The sequence below is a fragment of the Mixophyes fleayi genome, chromosome 1 (genome assembly GCF_038048845.1).
Source record: "Mixophyes fleayi isolate aMixFle1 chromosome 1, aMixFle1.hap1, whole genome shotgun sequence".
Classification (NCBI taxonomy): Eukaryota; Metazoa; Chordata; class Amphibia; order Anura; family Limnodynastidae; genus Mixophyes; species Mixophyes fleayi.
In genome coordinates this window covers 199,754,285-199,777,933 of record NC_134402.1, presented here as the reverse complement: position 1 = coordinate 199,777,933, position 23,649 = coordinate 199,754,285, and positions in this window count along the sequence as shown.

Sequence of the window (23,649 nt, the reverse complement as noted above, 5' to 3'; positions counted from 1 at the left end):
GTGAAGAAGGGGGGGGGCTGATGTCAGTACAGTGTGTGTGAAGAAGGGGGGGGGCTGATGTCAGTACAGTGTGTGTGAAGAAGGGGGGTGCTGATGTCAGTAAAGTGTGTGTGAAGGGGGGGCTGATGTCAGTACAGTGTGTGAAGGGGGGGCCGATGTCAGTGTTTTGTGTGTGTGTGTGAAGGGGGAAATAATGGAAGTACTGTGTATGTGAAGGGGGGCTGATGTCAGTGTTTTGTGTGTGTGTGTGAAGGGGGAAATAATGGAAGTACTGTGTATGTGAAGGGGGGGCTGATGTCAGTGTTGTGTGTGAGGGGGGGCTGATGTCAGTGTTGTGTGTGTGTGAGGGGGGGCTGATGTCAGTGTTGTGTGTGTGTGTAGGGGGGGCTGATGTCAGTGCTGTGTGTGATGAGAAGGGGGCGTGTGGCAATGTAATGTGGGTGTGAGGTAGGTGGTGGCTAAAAGGTGCTATTTTGTTTGTGGGGTGATGGGGTAATGTAATTTAATAGTGGGGCCTATTAATTTAAAATGGGATGGTTTGGGGGCTATTAATTGAATGTGGGGGTGAGTTTGGGGACAATGAGGTCTATTTATTAAATTTAAATATGAATTATTTAATGCCAGGATAGTTGTGAGAAATGGTTATATTTATTAAATGTAAATGCTATTAATTTATTGCTGGGGCTCTTGGAGGGAGGTTTATTTTTTCAATGTGAATGCTAGTATTTTAATGTTGGAGTTGGAGGGAGGCCTTATCATTATATGTGAGTTATTTTGATTTAACACCAGAGCTCCTTAGAGTTTTCTAAATTTCATGTACCCATTTTCTTTTCTAGATGGGCCCCCCCGCATTTCAGGATCCAAACAATCGGCAAACTGAGCAAGAGACACTAGAAACCACAGGTAGGGAAAGCAGCAAGAACAGGTAAGAGAGAGCAGGACAGTCTGCCAACTGTATTTTTCTATATTGGCAGTTTCTTTGTACCCTGTTATTAAATAAACACAAATATGTACAGTCATGGCCAAATGTTTTGAGAATGACACAAGTATTGGTTTTCACAAAGTTTTAGACCTTTTTTTTTCAGATATTGCTATTGTATACTGAAGTAAAATGACAAGCATTTCACAAGTGTCAATGGCTTTTATTGACCATGTCATTAACTTTATGCAGAGTCAATATTTGCAGTGTTGACCCTTCTTTTTGAAGACCTCTGCAATTTACCCTGGCATGCTGTCAATCAACTTCTGGGCCACATACTGACTGACGGCCGCCCATTCTTGCCTAATCAATGCTTGGAGTTGACAGAATTTGTGGGTTTTTGTTTGTCCACCCGCCTCTTGAGGATTGACCACAAGCTCTCAATGGGATTAAGGTCTGGGGAGTTTCCTGGCCATGGACCCAAAATTTTGATGTTTTGATCCCTGAGCCACTTAGTTATCACTTTTGCGTTATGGTAAGGTGTCCATCATGCTGGAAAAGGCATTGTTCACAACCAAACTGTTCTTGGATGGTTGGGAGAAGTTGCTCTTGGAGGATGTTTTGGTACCATTCTTTATTCATGGCTGTGTTCTTAGGCAAAATTGTGAGTGAGCCCACTCCCTTGGCTGAGAAGCACCCCACACATGAATGGTCTCAGGATGCTTTACTGTTGGCATGACACAGGACTGATGGTAGTCCTCACCTTTTCTTCTCTGGACAAGCATTTTTCCAGGTGCCCCAAACAATCTGAAAGGGGATTCATCAGAGAAAATTACTTTACCCCTGTCCTCAGCAGTCCATTCCTTGTACATTTTGCAGAATATCATTCTATCCCTGATGTTTTTACTGGAGAGAAGTGGCTTCTTTGCTGGCCTTCTTGACATCAGGACTTCCTCCAAAAGTCTTCACCTCACTGTGTGTGCACTCACACCTGCCTGATGCCAATACTGAGAAAGCCATGCACTGGTGGTGCCTCGATCCCGCATTCTGGGGTATATGCAAATTGCCATCATAAAAACTGAGACAGCAGACTTTGTGAAAATAATATTTGTGTCATTCTCAAATTTTGGCCATGACTATATATTGTGATGACATTTTCTGTTACTGGTTTACTACTGCTAAATTTAGTTGTTCATATTGTCCTACTTACTATGTATTAGTCAAAGTGTACCCATCACTCGTACACAAAGAAGGCAGCCATTATGTGGGTGAACCAATAATCATACCACCCAACTGTCCCGATTTTAGCGGGACAGTCCTGATTTAGGGTTCTGTCCCGCCCAGGGACATGTTTGTCCCATGGGTGGGAATGTTGGATGAAGGGTGCTATGTAAAGGGGAGTCTAGCACTTTACAGACCTCTGGTGGCATAGTCGACTTTGTACTAATCCCGCCTTCTTTTGTGCTTGCCCCGCCTACAGTTGATATGGTCCCGCCCACATGAGGCCACTTCCAGAAATTTTTCCAGGGCCACTTTAAGTTCCCAATCCGCCCCTGCTCGGCTGTGTCACATCCAACCACACTTCCACATCCTTAAACCCGAAATCCATCACTGACATTCCATTCTGCTTCCTCCGGAAGGCCTCATCGTACCTCCTCCACATAATACCCCTGGATTGGGTAAACATTCCTTGTATTAAGTAAATGTACTTAATCACGTTCATGTGCTCAGCTGGCCTGGTTTCAAGATAACATGCAGCAAAAACTAGGAAGCCCTCCAACCAACTCTGAAAATTCCTATATGCTTCCTCTCCCACGCCAGAGCTTGACCGTGCTGCTATTAAGCCATCTTTGGCCCTCTTTGTGATGGCAAACATGTCCACGAACCGACCAGCGCGTATCTTACTGCGCACACTGCTCCTGATATCACGCAGGACCGTTGTATTAGCACAGCGCACAACATCACCTCCTGAGGTACCACTGTCCTCCCGAGGCCCCCCGCCTCCAACCTCTGCCCTACGGCGGGAACTCTGCAATTTCCTCCTCAGGAGCCTCACCAACTTTGTGTCTGCACCTTTAGACCTGGCCGGGACCTCGCTCTCCGAGGTCGCAGAAGTGAAATCGGAGCTAAAACCAGACCCCCCGCTGGTATGCTCACCGATTACACGGCCACCTCCTTCCACACTAGATGATGTGTCCACCGTGGCCACTGATGCGGCTTCCGCAGAAAAAGCACACCCAGATCTCCGACCCGACCTCACACGCCCTTGCAAGCCTGCAGATAGGGAAACAGAACAAGAACTCTCTGGCCTGGGACCCCCAGCCCCCGCTCTCACCGGCAGTGCCATGCTCTGCTCTCTTAAGCTACGGTCAGATGCCAATAGAGCACCTGCCTGCCGTTTCTGTGACCTTGATGCTGCCATGCAGGGGACGACCTGAGGCCCTGCCGAGGAGGACACTTGACCCTGCCCCGAAACCGGCCCCTTAGCCGCTGACTGCACATCGCTAGACCCTACAGGCCCTGACGGCGAGGATACGGGAACCCGAGGCCCCATTGATCCTGCAACCACCGAAACTGCAGCCACTGTGGAAGAAAGGTTATCATAGCATTACCCGGACAGCCGGGACCAGCGAAATATGGACCATAAGCAGAAGTAGGAGGAAGATACCCAGATGGAAATCCCCAAGGGGGCAAGGCATCGCGAAAAAGGATAAGGTGGAAACCCTTGACTATGCGGCATCCTACCCGAGCCAACCCCCTCCCATGGAAAGGGGGGCAGAAGTAAACCTGGGAACTGCAACTGACTAGGCCCATACCCTGACCCCCAAGGAGGGAGATAACCTGCCCACATTAACATTGTGGGGCCCACATTAACATTGTGGGGCCCACATTAACATTCTGGTTGTGCCCCGCTAGGGGAAATGTGCCCCCCCCCCGGTATGCCTGGAGCCAACCCCTGTTGCACACACTGAAGAAGTACTCTGGGTAGAAGACACCACAATACCTGAATGGGGGACCGACATAGTGGAGGATACGGGAATATTATATTGGGGAAGGGGAGGGGAGAATTAAGGGCCAGGTGCCCCAGAAGAAAAAAGGGGGCCAGAAGTGCCAGGGGGGGAGGAAAAAAGAGGGAGGGGGGTGTTGCAGCTGTGACAAGGGAGGGGGGAGACCCACAGATGAAGCTAGAGCTGGGACAGGGTGGGAGGAATGGGGCACAGAGACTGAACAAAGAGGGGTAGGCACAGTGGTGCTTGATGCAAAGGGTTAATGGAGGGGGGGGACCCCAGACCAGACAAAACCCCAGGGGAACTGGCCAGAGAAAAACTTCCACCGGACCCCCCGCTATTTCTGCAGAGCCTGCAGCGCTCCCCCCGCCAGCCGCGATGACAATCTGGTCTCCAGCCAGGGGGGGGGGGCCGGAGGGGGAAACTGCATAATTGGAGGTAGCGTTAGAAACAGCGGGCGCTCCTGGAGCGCCCATTTCCAATATGGCCACCGTACCTGCAGGACACGGCCGCGCATGCGCGACCTGATGCGTCTGCGTGCGCGGTAACCTTTTTAGCTGCCGCAGCCGCGGGGGATCCCCCCAGCCTGACTACCATACTATCCGGGAGAGGGGGGGAGAAACGCCTGGTGGCGAGTCCTGGAGCTGGGCTCGCCGCTTGCTAAGGGCAGCGGGGGGAATACAAGCCTCGGCGAGGCGGTGGGGGGGGGACCCGGATCCTCTTAGCACGGAGCATAGTGAAATGTGAAGGGGGGTGAATAAAGAAGGAAAAAACCCCGGAGAGGGGGAAAGAACGGGGAGGGGAAAAAGAAAAGGGGAGAAGGGGAAGAAACAAAGAAAAAAGGGGTGCAGAAGGAGGAAAAGAATTGGAAAACACAAGACACAAAACAGTAATTGGCAATAACAATTCTGAAAACAGAATATAGGAATATATTCACAACAAAATACAGTGTAAAAAACAGTGAAACACAGGTTTTACAGCTATACTCACCAAGACAGCAGAGCAGATACTCACTCTAACAAAACCATGCGGCAAGAGGAAGTCATATCCTTTTCCTATATGTTATAAGCCTCTTCTGGAAAACTAGCCCCTCCCCTTCCGGCTCTACTGATTGGATAACTCAGTTTTCTACCACCACCCAGATAAGTTAACTCCTGGTATGCCTGTACTTTTGCCTCTGCCTGCCCCCCCAGTGTTTATATCACCTCGGTCTCATTCAATTCCTCTGCTATATTTCTCTTAGGTGCTAATAATATGACTTCTCTAGACTAGAACAAGGCCATTATTAAAAATATTATAAGTACATGATACAATAAAATTTCCTGGTGGTAGCTTTTTTTTTAGACTATTTAAGTCTATTCTGCCCATGTACCTACTTTTACCCTAATTCTAGTATTCTCATTTTGTACATTAATCTGTTATGTAGAGCAGTATCAAATACTGTACAGAGTATTACATCCACTGAACTGAGTTGGCATGACTATGTAAGAAATTAGTCTGATATTTGCACCGCTAGAGGTCTCTGTATTTGCAGACTCAGGGCTTGGTCAACCATTAAGCTGATCAGGCTGCAGCCTGCGATGCTGGGGGGAGCAGCACCGGGACAATTCACAATCTTTTTTTTAAATATTGTTTTTTTTTTAAACCTAAAATGTCCGGCGCTCGCCTCCTCAGTGATTGGGGTTGCCTCTGCTCTCAAGTGGGCAGCCCTGACTGTCACTGTATACAATTTGGCTTATGCAGGCAGCTAACAGTACATCCGATGCTGTTAGCTGACCTGTCAGTGCGGCTGCAGTGCTAAGCTTAGTGTGGTCACGTGAGATGATCACATGACCACACTAATCACTGAGCTCGCACCCGCACTGACAGGGCAGCTAATAGCATTGGATGTACTGTAAGCTGCCTGTCAAGAAGGTAGAAGTCCCGGAGCCTGGACAGAAGAAGAGCAGAGCGAGGTAAGTAGTTTCTTAAATATCGGAGGGAACAAGAGGGAGATGACTGGAGGGTAGGGGGAGTGATTAACAGGCTGCTTGACAGTTGGGGAGAGGGTTAATAAAGTGACTGGGGGGAGATAAGGAAGTAGCTAGGGGGGGTGATAATGAAGTGGCATGGGGGGAGAAAATGAAGTGGCTGGGGGCAGATAATGACGTGGCGGGGTGTAGACAATGAATTGGCTGAGGGTGAAATTAATTAACTGGGGGGTTAATGAATTGACTCGGAGTGATAAATTGGTTGGCGGAGAAAAATGACGAAATAGCTTGTGGGTGGCATGAACTCTGTATTTTGTGGAAGTGACTAGAATGCTAAATATTAGACAGTCAGGGCTGATAGATGTTAGTATATAATTGTAAATAATTTTCATATATTTTACTGTCTATGTCTGTACTAGGGGGTTGTTTTATGTGGTCGTAATGTAATGTTGTGTTTGAATCATTCGGGGTTTGTTAACGTTTTGCACTATAGTACAATTTTTGCATATTTTCAATACATGACTCCTAGTTTCCAGAAGCCAACTGACAACAACGCTCCAAGAACAAGCAAGAGAGATTGTCAGGTAGTCTAAGCTGCAACACCAGGTAAGAGAGAACGGCACAATTTGTCTAACTTGCGGAATGCGGAATTTTACTGTAATGACATTTTAATATGTTTGCAGAATGAAATGAGTTTTATATGTTGTTTGTGTATATGCATGTGCATATATATATATATATATATATATATATATATATATATATATATATATATTTATATATATATATATATATATATATATATATATATATATATATATTTACATGCATGTATATATATATATATATATATATATATATATATATATATATATATACAAGTTAACCCGTGCATGATACTCATGCATTCTAGTCAAATCAAGCTACTTAAGGTGTTAAAAAGGTTCTTGTCATGCATTTGGGCCATAGCCCAGGCCTCCTCAGGGGAAGAGTGTTACTTCCCGACGCAAGCGCCCTTTTCTAACGTGGTTTTGTCCACATGTCACAACCTCATCATTTTTCTCCATCACCTCATCCTTCATCTTTATCGCCATATCTATCCAGATGTTTATCCAGACACAGGGATCTCTCTCAGCGGTCCTGAGTATCACACTCCTCTCGCTGTCACCCCCGGCAACCACCAACCACTCCCCACTGTCACCCCCGGCAACCACCAACCACTCCCAACTTTCACTTCTCCTTCAAGAAATATATATATATATATATATTTGAAATCTTTATAAACACTTTTAACAATTAACAAATTAAATTAACAAATTAAAAACATCTTAGTATACCAAATTTCAGCCCTTTCTGAGTTTTTTTTCCACACACACTAAGAATTTAGTAGGTCAGTGTATAACTCCGCCCAGCAGGTGGCTCTGCAGCAAATTTCAGCCCTTTCTGAGTTTTTTTTCCCACACACACTAAGAATTTAGTAGGTCAGTGTATAACTTCGCCCAGCAGGTGGCGCTGCAGCTTGGTTGTTTTTTTTTCACACACAGACACACGCCACTAGGCTTTTATATAGTAGATATATATATTGTAACAAAGGGAGGCATTTTTCTGACAAGAGGCAGATAAAGTATATAAACAGAATAAAACATTGGCACAGTTATGCACCTAGGTGGAGATTAAACCAGGTAAAAACATATTTGTAGTTTGGAGTGTGTTAACGTACATGATTTAAAAGCTGCTTCCTCTCAGCAAACAGACAGGGTGTGTCTTAGTCTAAACAGAGCCAGGGATGGGCGTTTCCTTTTAAAGGGAAGGTGGGTGTGTAACCTGCCCATCAAGCTAGGCCTGTGGGAGGAGTGTCAGGTATTAAACCCTGCTTGTTTCATTGTTCAGAGAGATCAATGCTGGGCTAGCTGGTTGATCTGGACAGAGAGCTGGACTATGTATAGTAAGCGTATAGGGTCTCCATAATTGCTGTGCAAGTATATGGTATCAAAATATTATTACCATCCTGACAATAAAGAACCATAAAAAGGAAGAAGTTGTTCACGTGTGCTTCACCAGTAGCGGACTCTTGCCACAATATATATATATATATATATATATATATATATATATATATATATATATATACATATATATATATATATATATATATATATATATATAAATATATATATATATATTTATATAGATATAGATGTAGATATAGATATAGATATATATATTTATTTGTGCACAGAAACATTGGGGGTGGGAAGTGTGGGGCGCCAATGAGTGTATCAGCCTGGGACCCTTAATCAGGTACTGTGCAGACTTGCCCTTAGATTTGTCCTTATTCAATATGGACAGTTTGGCATCAAAGAGAAACCATTGTGGATCCTGTTTCCTGTTTTGGCCTATAAATGGCATTTCCTGGTTCAGACATGTGCTTGAGTAATCTGCCTGCTCAGCTCCTGCTACTTGCTACACTTCCTTCCATTCATGACTACCCTCTTGTGTACCGACCAGGCAAACGTATGAATACCTGTTTGTGTATTGACCCGGCAAGTGTCTGACTACTCACTGGATATCTACTTGGCTATTGGACTTCAAATAATACCACCAGTATCGTTACAGGATACTCAACCCTTGAAATGGATCCCACCTAAGATATTCCTATTAAGCGGTGCATGGGAAGTTTAACCACTGCACTAATTGAATACCAGATGGAGCTGAAATTCCTAAAGGACAGTTTTTTAGTTCTCAAATCACAGGTTAAGCAAGAAATTCAAGTTGTCTCTCAAAAAGCTCATGATGCACATAGTGGTTTCCAGGAATTTCTAATTAGGCTGTCTCAACATGAGGACTGTATTGCAGAGTTGGAGAACAGATCAGCTCAAGTGCCTGTAACATCGCCATCCCATGCTGCTCTCCCTCTCCCACCAGCTCAGTTTTAAGGGGACCCTCAAAAGTTTTGTGGATTTATTAATCAATACCAGATGCATTTCCAGCTATATGAGTCCTATTTTCAGTCTGATAAGTCAAAGGTCCAGTGTATGCTTTTACTACTGAAGGACACCGCCCTCGCATGGGCTTCTCCCTATATAGAGACTTCTAGTCCAATATTAGAGAAATTTGATGACTTTCTCAAAGTGATGAAACAAACCTTTAATGATCCAAACCGGACAGATACTGCTAAAAAGGCATTATTGAAATTACGTCAGGGGAGACGCTCAGTTGTAGAATATACTGCAGATTTTCGAAGATGGGTCTTTGACACTACCTGGAATTCTGAGGCTCAGTTGTTTGTCTACTGAAAGGATCTTTCTTAGACCACTAAAGATGACTTATTCCGAGCAGAGGCACCCACTGAACTTCAGCCTTTCATTAACCATTGCATTCACATTGATGCTTGACTGATTGAGAGGCGACAAGAAAAGAGGGCCTTAACCTGGACAGTTATCAGGAACCCACAACTTCAAACTATTATGGGAATTCTGATGTAAAATCCCCTAAGGAATTTGAGTCTGAACCCATGCAAGTAGACACACTTCACAAACGTAGTTCCAATGAGAGAAGGGAGCAATGATGGCAAGAGAACTTGTGTCTTTATTGTGGAAAACCAGGACATTATGTCTCAAATTGTCATGGAAGACCTCAGAGAACAGTGGCTAGCTTAGCAAATGCAGACTTTTCAGATCAGGAGTCTGTGATTTCTGACATTCCTCAGCATGTGAATGCAATTATTCTTTGTCTTTCCTCCTTAGCATCAACTGAGAGGAATAAGAGGAATAATAACTCACATTTCTCAATTCCAATTCGATTCCAGATCGGTGCATACTGTATTTCCAGTACAGAAATGATGAACGGCAATTTTATGGACATTATATTAGATAATGGAAATAAGATCGAATTTAGAGATAAACAGATATCCGTGTTAATGAAAACTGTGGATGGTTCGACTTTGAACTCTGGTCTAGTTAGTCATGAAACCGAACCCCTGGACCTCGCAATTGAGCCAAATCACCATGAGACTCTGACTCTCTTGCTGATCTCTTCTCCCCAGTTTCCTATTATTCTGAGAATTTCTTGGTTGGCTTCAAATAATCCATTCAATAACTGGGAATTAAAAACTATTTATTTTTCATAAGAAACATATGCTCCAGAGACTAAGCCTGAATCGTCTGTTGAAGAGGTGAGCAAGATATATAATTCCCCTCCTCATGTTTTGGACCAGCTACCTCCACAATATATATACTTTTCTGATGTCTGTAGTAGGAAGAAATGACAAATTACCACCCCACAGACTCTATGATTGTCCGGTGGATTTGTTACCTGGGGCTGCCATACCATTTGGACGTATTTATCTATTAGCCAAACCGGAGTTAAAGGTCCTCAAGGATTATGTGGATGAAAGTTTAGAAAAAGGTTTTATTCATCCTTCTACGTCTCCAGCAGGTGCACCTATATTCTTTGTGAAAAAGAAAGGTTGGTTCATTGAGACCATGTATTGACTATAGAGCATTGGATAAAGTTACAATCAGGAACCGTTACCCACTCCCACTTATTTCAGAATTACTGGAGAGGCTTCGCTCAGCAACAACTTTCACCACATTAGTTCTACGAGGAGCATATAATTTAATTCGTATATGATATGGCAATGAATGGAAGACTGCCTTTTGATGTAAAAAGGGACATTTTGAACATCTGGTGATGCCCTTTGGACTGTGCAATGCTCCTGCTACAATGCAACATTTCATGATTGATTTTTTTAAAGATTTAGTTGACCAATTTGTTGTCATTTATCTCGATGACATACTAATTTTCTCAAATTCCCAAGAGAAGCATCAACAACAAGTTTGAACTGTCCTGGAACGTCTTCGCAGACACTGTTTGTACGTTAAGGGGCCGATTCAATCCTGCCGCGAATAGCGCGGCGTTAACAGTATTACCGTTACTACAGTAATTTGAACCTGGATTTCATCTCGCGGCTAAGGGAGCCGCAAGTGAAAATTCACTGTTGAAATTACTGTATTAAGGGTAATCATGCACAGTTTTACCGTATTGACGGTAAAACTGCTAATGCCGCATTATTCTTTGCAGAATTGAATTGGCTCCTAAGTTGGAAAAGTGTGCATTCCACCAAATACAGATTCTGCTCATGGGCTATATCATCTTGCCTCAAGGTTTGAGAATGGACCCGAGCCAGGTCCAGGCTATAGTAAATCTGCTAGCTCCAAGGAATGTTAAAGAGGTACTAAGGTTTGTAGGGTTTGACAACTTCTATAGACGTTTCATTAAAGACTTTTCTAAGATTGTGAGACCAATTAATCAACTAACCAAGAAGAGATCATCTTTTCATTGGTCTCCAGAAGCTGAAAGGGCTTTCTCTGTGCTTAAGACAAAGTTTAATACAGATCCCATATTAATATATCCCAACCCAGAATTTCTTTTTATCCTTGAGTCAGATGCTAGAGAGAAGATGTTATTACATCAAATGACTGCTTCAGAAAGAAATTATGATGTAGGAAATAGAGAACTATTAGCCATTCTGGCTGCATTTACTGAATGGAGACATTTGCTTGAAGGTGCTGCACATTAAATCACTGTACATACTGGCCACCGGAATTTAGAGTTTGTTCGGTCTGCAAAAAGACTTTCTCCGCGACACGTCAGATGGAGTTTATTCCTAAATCGTTTTGACTTTGTTATCTCTTATAGACCTGGATCCCGAAATGGAGAAGCTGATGCTTTATACACAGCATATATGGAAGACTCACCACAGCTTGATCCAGAAGAGAAAGTCCTCTGTAAGTCAAATTTCCTTGGAGCTATTGGCACTGGTGAGCTGTTGTCTGACATCAAAGAGGGTTACAGAATGGATCCCCTTACAGAACTGACCCCCCTACAGATTTACACTTAACCTATCGAGATAACACCTGGAAGTATGGACATAGCTTGTATGTACCAGCAGCAGCACGATTGAAAGTACTGCAATTTTTCCATGACTCTAGATTGGCAGACCATTAAGGTGTTTGAAGACTCATGAATTATTATCTTGTTACTTCTGGTGGCCGAAATACAAGGAGGATTTTAAAATATTTGTATCATCCTGCAGTACTTGTGCCCGGTTTAAGACTCCCCGCACTGCTCCACTTTTACAGCCTTTGCCAGTTCCTTCTCATCCATGGGGTTCAATCTCCATGGATTTTATTGTGGATTTACCATCATCCAAGGGTATGACTGCAGTTCTGGTGGTTGTATGTCAACTCACAAAGATGGCTAAGTTTGTGCCCTGTTGTGGACTTTCTTCTGCAAAAGAAACAGCAGAACTACTAATCAGGAAAGATTTTCGTCTACATGGAGTTCATGATGATGTCGTCTCTGACCGAAGAGTACAATATACCTCACATTTTTGGAAGCAGTTTTGTAGTGCTCTTAATATTAATATTAAATTATCAACTGCCTTCCATCCTCAATCCAATGGACAGACAGAACGCATCAATCATACATTAGAACAATAGCTACGGTGCTACATTTGCCATCTGCAAGATGACTGGATTAACGTTCTGCCAATGGCAGAGTTCTCATACAACTCACAACACTCATCCACAAGACAAAGTCCTTTTTATGCCAATTTGGGGTATCATCCAAACCTACTCCCCAATTTTCATAGGATTCTGCTATACCTGCTGTTACATCCAGACTAGAGTCGTAACAAAATAATCTTGAAGTATTAAGAGCGACATTGCAACATGCACAGGACAGTTATAAAAGAATTGCAGACAGACATGCACCAGTTTTAAATGTTCGCAACAATGTTTGGCTTTCTGCGAAACCTAAAACTAAGCAAGCTTACTCCTAAATTAGGACCGAAATATATAGGTCCATCTGCCTTTCGACTTGAACTCCCAGGATCTAAGAAGGTTCATCCTGTCTTTCATGTTTCTTTACTGAAGCCAGTAGTTTCAAATCCTTTTCCTGGTCGCACCTTGTCTCCTCTAGATCCTTTTCAAATTGATGAACATGAAGAATTTCTGGTAGAGAAAATATTAGATTCATGAATATTTAGAGATAAACTTCAGTATTTGATACAATGGCAGGGATATAGACCAGAAGACAATTCATGGGAACCAGAAGAGAATGCCCATGCACCTCGATTACTGCATGAATTTCATCAAAGATACCCGGAGAAACCCAGCAAAGCACCACCCAGAGGACGTTATTGAAAGTGGGGAATACTGTAAAGAATTACTCTGATATTTGCACCTCTAACCACTATATGTCTCTGTATTTGCAGACTTGCCCTTAGATTTGCCCTTATCCAAGATGGCCAGTTTGGCATCAAAGAGAAACCATCTTGGATCCTGTTTCCTATTTTGGCCTATAAATGGCATTTCCTGGTTCAGACATGTGCTTGAGTATTCTGCCTGCTCAGCTCCTGCTACTTGCTACACTTCCTTCCATTCGTGACTACCCTCTTGTGTACTGACCTGGCAAACGTCTGACTACCCGCTTGTGTGCTTACCCGGCAACTTATGACTTCTCACTCGATATCTACTCGGCTATTGGGCTTCAGCTAATACCACCAGCATCATTACAGACTGGTCCTTTATGATGACTATAATATATTTCTAAATAGCGTCAATTAGATCTGTTTAAAATATTTTACACACGTGAGTGGAAACAATTTGGTCCACGTGAGTAATCTTAAACTTGTTTAAAACAACATGCTAAACATACTTACTCCTGTGTTAGATAAGTAATATATCATTCAGTGCATGGGTTATTACACAATATTTTTCCTAAAATGTATTTTTTTACTTTGTGGACATTGCTAAAATTAATTTATTTAAGAGATCAGATTTTCCATTATCTTTCCCAACCAATCTTCCAGTGACATAATACAATTAGTTCAAGTTTTGGGGGTCATTTATAGACTTGAATTGTATTTTGATATTTTTTGACATTTTACCTTCAACAATGTGTGTTCAATATGTATGTAAAATGTCTTTGGGCTGTATTTGTGAGGATATAATCACAATCTATGATCTTTAATGCTTCTTGAATATGATTAAATTCAGCCTCTCTAAATTCCATTATTTTCATAGCTCCCACACAGTTGTTATTAAAGCACGTTACCAGATCCCTTCTTATCTGTACAGTATATATGATATTAGTGCGTTTATATAACATTTATATTGCTCCCCATTCAGTTTGTGCAACACTTGAGAAAGGTTAGGGACCCTGCCCCCAAAGCACTCCCAACCCCTCACCCATCCCTGCTTCTTAACTTGTGTGGAGCAGGGACAGAGCAGCATCTTCTTCTTTTCTGTGGCACTAGACATCATAGATTAGCACTCTCTGACCATTACCAGCATGGATCAGCAGCAGCTGGCAGTTTCACAGATAAGAAGTTGCTGCCCATCCATATCAGCAGCAGGCACATAGTGAGTGAGCAAGACAAGGATCGAGTGACATTATGTCAATTATGAAATTGAGATGTAGATGTAGAATTGGCCGCATTTTATGTAAACTTAAAATGTGTCCAAAAAAACCCTGCAAATTTGGGTTTATGTTGGGCAGCACCTATCTTAAGATATGTATGACTTAGCATTTTACATAAAATATGTATGCGGGAGAATGATGCATTTAAAGCTTAAAGCGTATGATACGGTAGAGAGACGCTAGTCATCATCATCAACTTAATTAAATCTGGGTAAGTCTCCCATGAGAGCAGGCTATTCTACAACATCATCGTGGTATGGGAAGAACGGTCCTTCATGATTTTAATTCACATTTCAGCCCCACCCTTTGTGACAAAATGATGCTATCACATCATTCCACCACTGGGGATGGGGCAAGAATGATGTGCTTCAACATCAACCTGTCCCTTTCTGCACCTGTAATTCACTCCCCGGAGGAGAGAAATATAAAGTAGGCAAGCATGCTTTTAGCCATTTATATATTTTAAAATATTGAAAATTGTACATATAAGACCCAGTGCTATCTTGGATTATATGGGAAATACCTGTTGCTAATAGGTTGGCATATAGTACTGCTTCTAAAGATTAACTAAATAGGAAAGTACTTTGGTATTTGCAAACATGAGTGGTATATCAGAGATATATTAATTTGCCTTCAAGGGTCAGTAGATGTATTACAATTGTATGTATTTATTATGCATTATCAACAAGACAATAAATTAGCACAATATGTATTTACTAATAGCTTGAGTATAAAATAATGTAAAATCATCTAATACCATGCGGTTCCTCTTTCTTCTTTCAATCCATTGGGATAAGAAAAAAAAGCACATGTACGTCAAGGAACTGCCACAAAAGCACCCCCCCAAAAAAAGTTGTTACATTTAAGTTTGCAACCCACATGTCAGCTTCCAAACCTGAAAGGTGAGCAGTGGCGGATCGAGGGGGGGGGGGGGGGGGCGATCGGGGCATTCGCCCCCCCTAGCAGCAAAAAGCTAGGTCCCAGCCGCTGATTAAAACGGGAGGGGCGGGGCTAAGCACGAGCGGGGGGCGGGGCTAAATGTGGGCCAGCCAATCAGAGTGGCCCCAGCCGGCGACCACAACGGGAGTTGGCGGGGCCAATCCTGGACGGAAGGCGGGGTTAACGCAGGCCAGCCAATCAGAGCAAAGGAGGGGCGTGATTATGCAAAATCGCCCCCCCTAAACATAAAGTCTAGATCCGCCCCTGAAGGTGAGTGCGATTTTAACTGCATTTCAATATTGTTTGAACCATAGATGTTAATGTAAAACTTGCAAACATGAGGGTCCTTAATGTGGGTTTCAAAATATGAACTATTACCTCTTATTTTCATTTTCCTATATACATACAGATTTGTGCTGACAACATCTGTTTTTTGTGTGTATCCATATAGGGCATATCTGTTGCCATACAGCTGATACCTTGGACAGTATGGAATTAACTAACTCCAGGCTTATTCTTTTCTATAGTGATTTGTGGATGCTGATAAAAATAATTTAATTATTAAATTTATACATTCAAAAAAAAAATGAATATCAGTAGCCATATGAGATCATACAGTATAAAAACTATTTATCCAAATTATCCAAATGACACGAACACATGTAAAAATATAAATCAGAGCAAACAAACCGCTAATACATGTATTATAATGTGTTAACCACTTAAATACTTCTATTTAGTCAGGGGCCAGCTGACTCAAAGCTTAGGGGAACTCTGTATAATCAAGTTGAATCCATAATTATTTCCATATGTTGAATATTGATTCACGGCAAAAAGTTCTTCCACATTGCTAGCAAAATTAATAATTCTTTAGATTACCCTGTACAATAAGTGTAACCTGACGGAAACAAAGACCATATAGATCAGGGGTGGCCAACCCACGGCTTCCGAGTCCCTTCCCCGCTTGTCCGCTACAGCCGGGGACAGACGCTTTCCCGCCATTCCTGTGCGCCCCATTGCTAGGCAACAGGGCGCTTCTGCCCGGCTGTGAGGCACGCATGCGTGGCCGTTGCCTGGGCAACGAGATGCTTTCTACGGCTTCCTGTTGGGGTTCAACTATTCTGACTGTCCACCAATCAGGTTCAAGTTTCCTCTATTTCAGGAAGGCTCTGGCACCATTAGGGTGCTAGGGTAGCTAGGTCTCCTTATGCTCCAACGTTCCTGTATAAGTTATAGACTCCTGCTTGACTTCCTGTGTTTCAACTTGGCTTCTCCTGACTCTTCTTTGGATATCCCTATGGCATTTACTCAGCTATCTGGTTCTGACCCCTTGCTCCCTGACCTTGAATCTGCCTGCTTCTCTGTACCTCGTCTGTCCACCTGTAGGTGATGTTCAGCCCAAACATTCTGTGACACCACCATGTGGCTCTTTAGCTATCACATGCGGCTCCGATGCTGGCAGGGGCAGATCAGTCCACAGCCAGAGCAACCCCCAGTCACGTAACCTCTTCTACACAGCGCAAGGAGGTCACATGGTATAATCAGTCAAATCAGGGAAGGAGGTGGAGACAGTGGAGAGTGATTATCCCTCCTTCCCTTTATCGCGGGATCCAGGCTGTGTCTACTGTGTGTGTTCTGTGTATAAGGTAAGTAAGGGGTAGTAATGTTACATTTAATAAAATTTGGGGAGGCTGATGGGCATGTGGGGGATCTTATGGCATATGTAGGGTGGTCTGATGGGCATCTAGTGAAGTCTGGTGGTACATAAGGGGCATGTGGGATCATCTGATATGCATCTGGTGAGATCTGATGGTATATATGGGGCATGTAGGGAAGGTGAGTGGCATGTATGGAGCATGTGAGGAGGCTGATTGGCTTGTATGGGGCATGTGGGGAGGTTGAGTTGCATGAATTTAGCATGTGGGGGGGGCTGAGTGGAATATATGGGGCATGTGGGGAGGCTGAGACGCATGTGTGGAGGCTGAGTGGCATGTATGGGGCATGTGGGGAGGCTGATTGGTATGTATGGGGCATGTGGGGAGGCTGAGTGGCATGTATGGGGCATGTGGGGAGACTGAGTGGCATGTATGGGGCATGTGGGGAGGTAGAGTGGCATGTATGGGGCGTGTGGGAAGGTTGAGGGGCATTTGTGGAGGCTGAGTGGCATGTATGGGGCATGTGGGGAGGCTGATTGGCATGTATGGGGCATGTGGGGAGGATAATTGGCATGTATGGGGCATGTGGGGAAGCTGAGTGGCATGTATGGTGCATGTGGGGAGGCTGAGTGGAATTAATGGGGCATGTGGGGAGGATGAGTGGCATATATGGGGCAAGTGGGGAGGCTGAGAGACTTTGGGGAGGCTGATTGGCATGTATGGGGCATGTGGGTAGATCTCATGGCATGTGGAGAGGCTAATGTGTTTATAAGGCGCATGTGGTGATGTCTAGTGGGAATGTGAAGAGGTCTGAGGAGCATGTTTGCTATTTATATCATTTTAAATCCTCACTTCAACAGCTCCCTCCACAGCAATTAAAAATACAGAAGCAGGATGAGCTACTGTGAAGAGACTGTACCCTTTGAACCCTCTTCTGCTGGACACAGCAGCAAGGTAAGAGCTGAGTCAATGATTATTATTATTATTATTCTGAACATTTTGGCAATGTTGGATATCTTATTTTCACTTAGCGAGATATTGTAAATTATGTTATATTTTCAATGTTTGTGTGTATGTTATGTATGCGCATGTTTATACTGTGTATATGTAATGGACACATATATAAAAGGTAAAGTTGGCTCTTTGTCGTATCTATAGGTATTTTTTGGCTCTTCGGCTCCAACTGGTTGGCTACCCCTTTTATAATTAATGCATAGAATTCTGTTTGTTAAAATTGTATGAAACGTGTCATACAAAATCACAATCTGACAGAGCACTGCAGCTATCAGTGCGGAGGAGTGTGTATGTGAGTGTTACCTTGCTTTCAGCCGAAAACAACAATTGTCGAGATGGAGAATCGTATGTGAGTAATATCCTGTCCTCAACCAAAAGCCTGTTTACAATCTCAAACTTTCAGATAACTTCCTTTTGAGACTGAATATTTCTGTAAAACTTGGGCACATTGAACAACTTAACAAGTGCATATAGGGAATATGTTATTTCCTAACCAATTGTGATTTTGGATGACACATTTTGTACTATTTTAACAATCAAACTCTACGCATTTACTATAGGGTCTGTTTCCTTCACGTTGCACCCACCCAGTTTAACAAACCAAGCACTTCAGTGACAAGGAGAGCCACTTTTGTGGCTGAAGTTCTTGGTTTGTTTGGGCCCCCGCAAAAAAAAATACCAATGGGCTTAAGGCAGCTAAGCTAACAGTGCTATCAGTGAACTCTAGGGCTGCAGCAAGCTGGCTGGTTACTAATCAACAGAGCAATGGCACAAACACACGGCAGTTCATAGCACATCTAGGAAACATTATTACACAGCAGTAGTAGAAAAGAAAAATGGTGCAGGATGAAATTGTCCTTCGGCCCTAGTGGGCTGAAGCCTTGTACATTGTACAACTGGCTCCTCCTTAAATTTCCACCTTAACAGCACAAATACTTGAGTCGCCATTCAAAGTGACGTCATTGTAGGCAGACGGGATCGTTATTGATCAGAATACTTTCAAATCTCTTTTTTTTTTGATTGGCTAAGAATTCTTTATTATACCACGATTCCATATACAAAAAATGTTGGAACCAATACATTTTAAATTCAAATCCCTAAATATTTTAAGCTCAATAAAGGCCTGTTTTAAAAACCAAAGTTACTATTAACAGGTGTGAGAATTAAACAACATTATTTTTTTTGTTTCAGAGAGCCCGATGTCTAAACATTATATAAGAGGATGTACATATTTCAGAATTGAAGATGGAAGAATCTCACTTAGTGCTAAAACATCAGGATAATCTAAAATGAAACACGACACCTCATGATATTTAGCCAACAGAATTTGAACATTAATGTGCATAATTTTAAGTTCTTGAGAAAGTGTCACTATACATCAAGTCATTTACTAAAGGGCCAGGATTTACCAGACTGAATTAGTAACATTAAGCAGTAAAACCAACTTTTTCAGGTACGCATATTACTCAGTTTTTTTTTATTTTTGGTTTTACTCTTTATGAGTGTGCATGTAGTGTCAGTGTCATTTTGTTTTCAAGTCTCTTTTTAAAGCAGTCGTTGTGACCAGTCTGTCGGTGATGACAGCTTCAGAATCATCATGTCAGGCTATGTGTTGTCGGTCTTTAGATCGTCGCAATAATTTACCCCACCCTGACAATGGCACTGGTGCAGGCTTACACAAACAACATAATCATCAACATCGTCATTAGCGCCATTGTCAGTTACACAAATATCCCCTTCATCCTGTTGCAAATTCGAAGTGACATACTCAGTTTCTATATCACCGGCTACACGTAGGCTGCTCACTCACAGATTTGCAGAAATGGTGAAAGGAGGCTTCTTTATGAGTACAGTACCAGAAAGGTAAGGCTTAGTCATAGCACCTGTCAACTGTTGGGCAGCACGGTGGCTGAGTGGTTAGCACTTCTGCCTCACAGCGCTGGGGTCATGAGTTCAATTTCTGACCATGGCCTTATCTGTGTGGAATTGGTATGTTCTCCCCGTGTTTGCTTGGGTTTCCTTCAGGTGCTCTGGTTTCCTCCCACATTCCAAAAACATACTGGTAGGTTAATTGGCTGCTATCAAAATTGACCCAATTCTGTGTGTGGTGTGTGTGGTGTGTGTGTGTTAGAGAATTTAGACTCTAAGCTACAATGGGTCGGGGACTGATGTGAATGAGTTCTCTGTACAGTGCTGCGGAATCAGTGGCGCTATATAAATAAATGAGGATGATGATGTCAAAGTCAAATAATTGGATGAAGTGAACCATATTGATTAATATTGTTTAACCGTGCGATTGCGATCAGTATGCCATGTGTTATCGCGCAATCGCACAATAAATAATGCACATATTCACTTGTAAATAGTTCACCTTAAAAATAGTTCCAACACACATTCGTCTATAATCAAATGTAATAGAGTTTATAGGTAAATATAATAATGTTAAAAGCACTTTATTGAGATCAAAGGTTTAGGATGCAGGAAACATATTATGTTTGGTATCATTCTAATCCCCTATTTACGCTCAGAGATCCGTTCCTATCAGCTAAGAGATCGCACCTTGCGTATGGGAGTTATGGAGTACAGGGATTTAATGATTAGAATGGTATTGTGTGTGTGTGTAATGTAAATAGACCAGTTTGAACAAGCTTTCGGTGGGAAGATTAGTATGCAGCTGTTGGAGAGCTGACCCCCACCCTTGGAGGGCATCGTTTGAACTGACCTGTGAACTGCATTATACTGGACTGTCCTGAAGCCTGAACCTATGGAAACATGCTAAATCATCTCTATTGTTTTCAATGTAACACCAACTGTGTATAAGCAGGAGCTCTGGGACCAACAGACTGTCTCTTTGACAACAGACTTCAGGAATGAATGACTGTATGCTGGATCCAGGGCGCCTGCGTATGTAATCGACTATACTTATTTTATTGAATTGTTACTCTGCTATATTCTGTTATTAAATCTGTGCGTGTCACGGGCACTAGGAGTTCTACCCAGGATTCACCAGATGATAATGCTTACCAGAGGGGCGGGGTTTCCACAGCGATCCTCTGGGCAGTAGGGTGAATAGTAGGAACGTTATACAACAGCAGGTGGAGAGAGAATGTCAATGGAGTAGATAGGAGTCAGCGACTCGCAGCTATAACGGTAGGAAAGTCAGCGACTTGCAACTATAGTGCAGAGGCAGGTGTCAACCAAGAAGAGCAGAGTGGACGTGAATAGGTGAAGGAAGGTAACAGGAGAGTCAGTGGTCTGCGGATAGCAAGTTGTACCACTGCTGTGATGAGAAGACTTGTCCAGGTGCAGGTAGGTAGCGGGAGAGTTAGTGGTCTGCGGATAGCAAGTTGTACCACTGCTGTGATGGAAGACTTGTCCAGGTGCAGGTAGGTAGCGGAGGAGTCAGTGGTCTGCGGATAGCAAGTTGTACCACTGCTGTGATGGGAAGACTTGTCCAGGTGCAGGTAGGTAGCGGAGGAGTCAGTGGTCTGCGGATAGCAAGTTGTACCACTGCTGTGATGGGAAGACTTGTCCAGGTGCAGGTAGGTAGCGGGGAAGTCAGTGGTCTGCGGATAGCAAGTTGTACCACTGCGAGGATGTGAGGACTTGTCCAGGTGCGGATAAGTAGAGTAATAGTAATAGTCTATGGCTGTATGTATACAGCTGGAGAGCAGAGAAGCTTGTCCAAACAGATATGCAGGGTAACAGCTAATAGTCTATAGCGGGTATGTATACCGCTGCTGAGTAGAGAGGCTTGTCCAAAGCAGATATGCAGGATAACAGCTAATAGTCTATAGCGGGTATGTATACCGCTGCTGAGTAGCGAAACTTGTCCAAAGCAGATATGCAGGATAACAGCTAATAGTCAATAACAAGTATGCATACCGCCGCTGAGTAGAGAGGCTTGTCCCGGTGCAGACACAGGAGGAGAGCTGGGAGGCTGTAGCGGGTATGGGAACCGCCGGTGAGTAGAGCAGGTAATCCAGCAGGAAGCAGAAGACACGAGCAGGAGAGCTAGGAGTCTGTAGCGGGTATGGGAACCGCCGATGAGCAGAGCAGGTAATCCAGCAGGAAGCAGAAGACATGAGCAGAAGAACTAGGAGTCTGTAGCGGGTATGGGAACCGCCGATGAGCAGAGCAGGTAATCCAGCAGGAAACTGAAGACACGAGCAGGACACAGGAAACACCTTCAGAGACTCACAGGGAGTGAGAATCAAGATCAGGCAACAATACAAAGGCCACAGGTGCCTTAAATAGGGAGAGGTGATTGATCCACAATTAAGTTAAAAGCAAGGTCATAAGAGTTCAGGGATCCTGCACATGCGCAGTCCTATCAAGATGGCGGACGGCTGCAGCTCAGGACAGGCGCCGGCAGGAAGGAGAGAGAACTACGCACAAGAGCAGAGGCACTCACGGTCCCGTGAGTGACAGTGCGTTGGAACCACACAAATCGCAGCGGACAATGATTATTGGTAAATGATTAAATAACTTTAATACATCTGTGGATAGAATCTCCTCAGGGATTTCTGTCATTTCCGAACACAGTTTCTTCTACTGCCTTACTGTTTTTTTCCAGCTTGGCTTTTACAAATGAAAATTTTCTGTGCATGCAATGGCACTGGAGACTGGAGAGGGACAAGAACACTGCTACTACTTCTGTTTCTGTGTGAGCAATGGCACTGAGCAATGGCAGTGGAGACTGGAGAGTGACAAGAACACTGCTACCCCTTCAGTTTCTGTGTGAGCAATGGCACAGAGCAATGGCACTGGAGACTGGAGAGTGACAAGAACACTGCTACCCATTCAGTTTCTGTGTGAGCAATGGCACTGGAGACTGATGAGTGACAAGAATACTGCTACCCCTTCTGTTTCTGTGTGCGCAATATCACTGTACAATGGCACTGGAGACTGACAAGAACACTGCCACTCCTGTTTCTGTGTGAACAATGGCACACAGCAATGTCACTAGAAAGTGACAAGAACACTTGTACCCCTTCTGTTTCTGAGTGAGCAATCCAACTGTACAGTGGCACTGGAGACTGGATAATGACAAGAACACTGCCACCCCTCCTATTTCTGTGTGAGTAATAGCACAGAGCATTTTCACTGGAGACTGACAAGAACGGGACGGCTTTCTGCCCATTCTGGCCAAGGGAGCTCTGTTGCCAGGCAACAGAGAAGCAGCTTCCCTCGGCCGCCTGAATGCCTCCTGAGCAGGCACATTAGCGCGCCCCATTGCTAGGCAATGGAGTGGTATTCTGGCTTTCCGTTGGCGGTCTGTGATGTCACTGACACCCAACCTATCACTCACTGTGCACCAATATTTAAACCTGACTCACACCATTAGGGTGCCAGAGTATCAGGTCTTTTCCTTCCTCTAGCGTTCCATGTGTTGTGCTTCTATGACCGCCTCTTTGACCCGGCTTGTTCTGTGACCATTCTACTACATTGTTCGATTGGCTTTACCCGAATTGTCCTGACCACCTGTATCACTACTACACTGATAACTGTCCTGGAGAACTGCGACCTGCGCACCCTTTGCAGCGAAGTCCAAACCTCCTTGCGGGGATCCCTGGTGCGGACTGGAGGTGCGTTGGACTCTGCTCCCCCTTGTACAGTTGTGCCAATACTAGTTAGTAGTTCCATCCAATTCACAG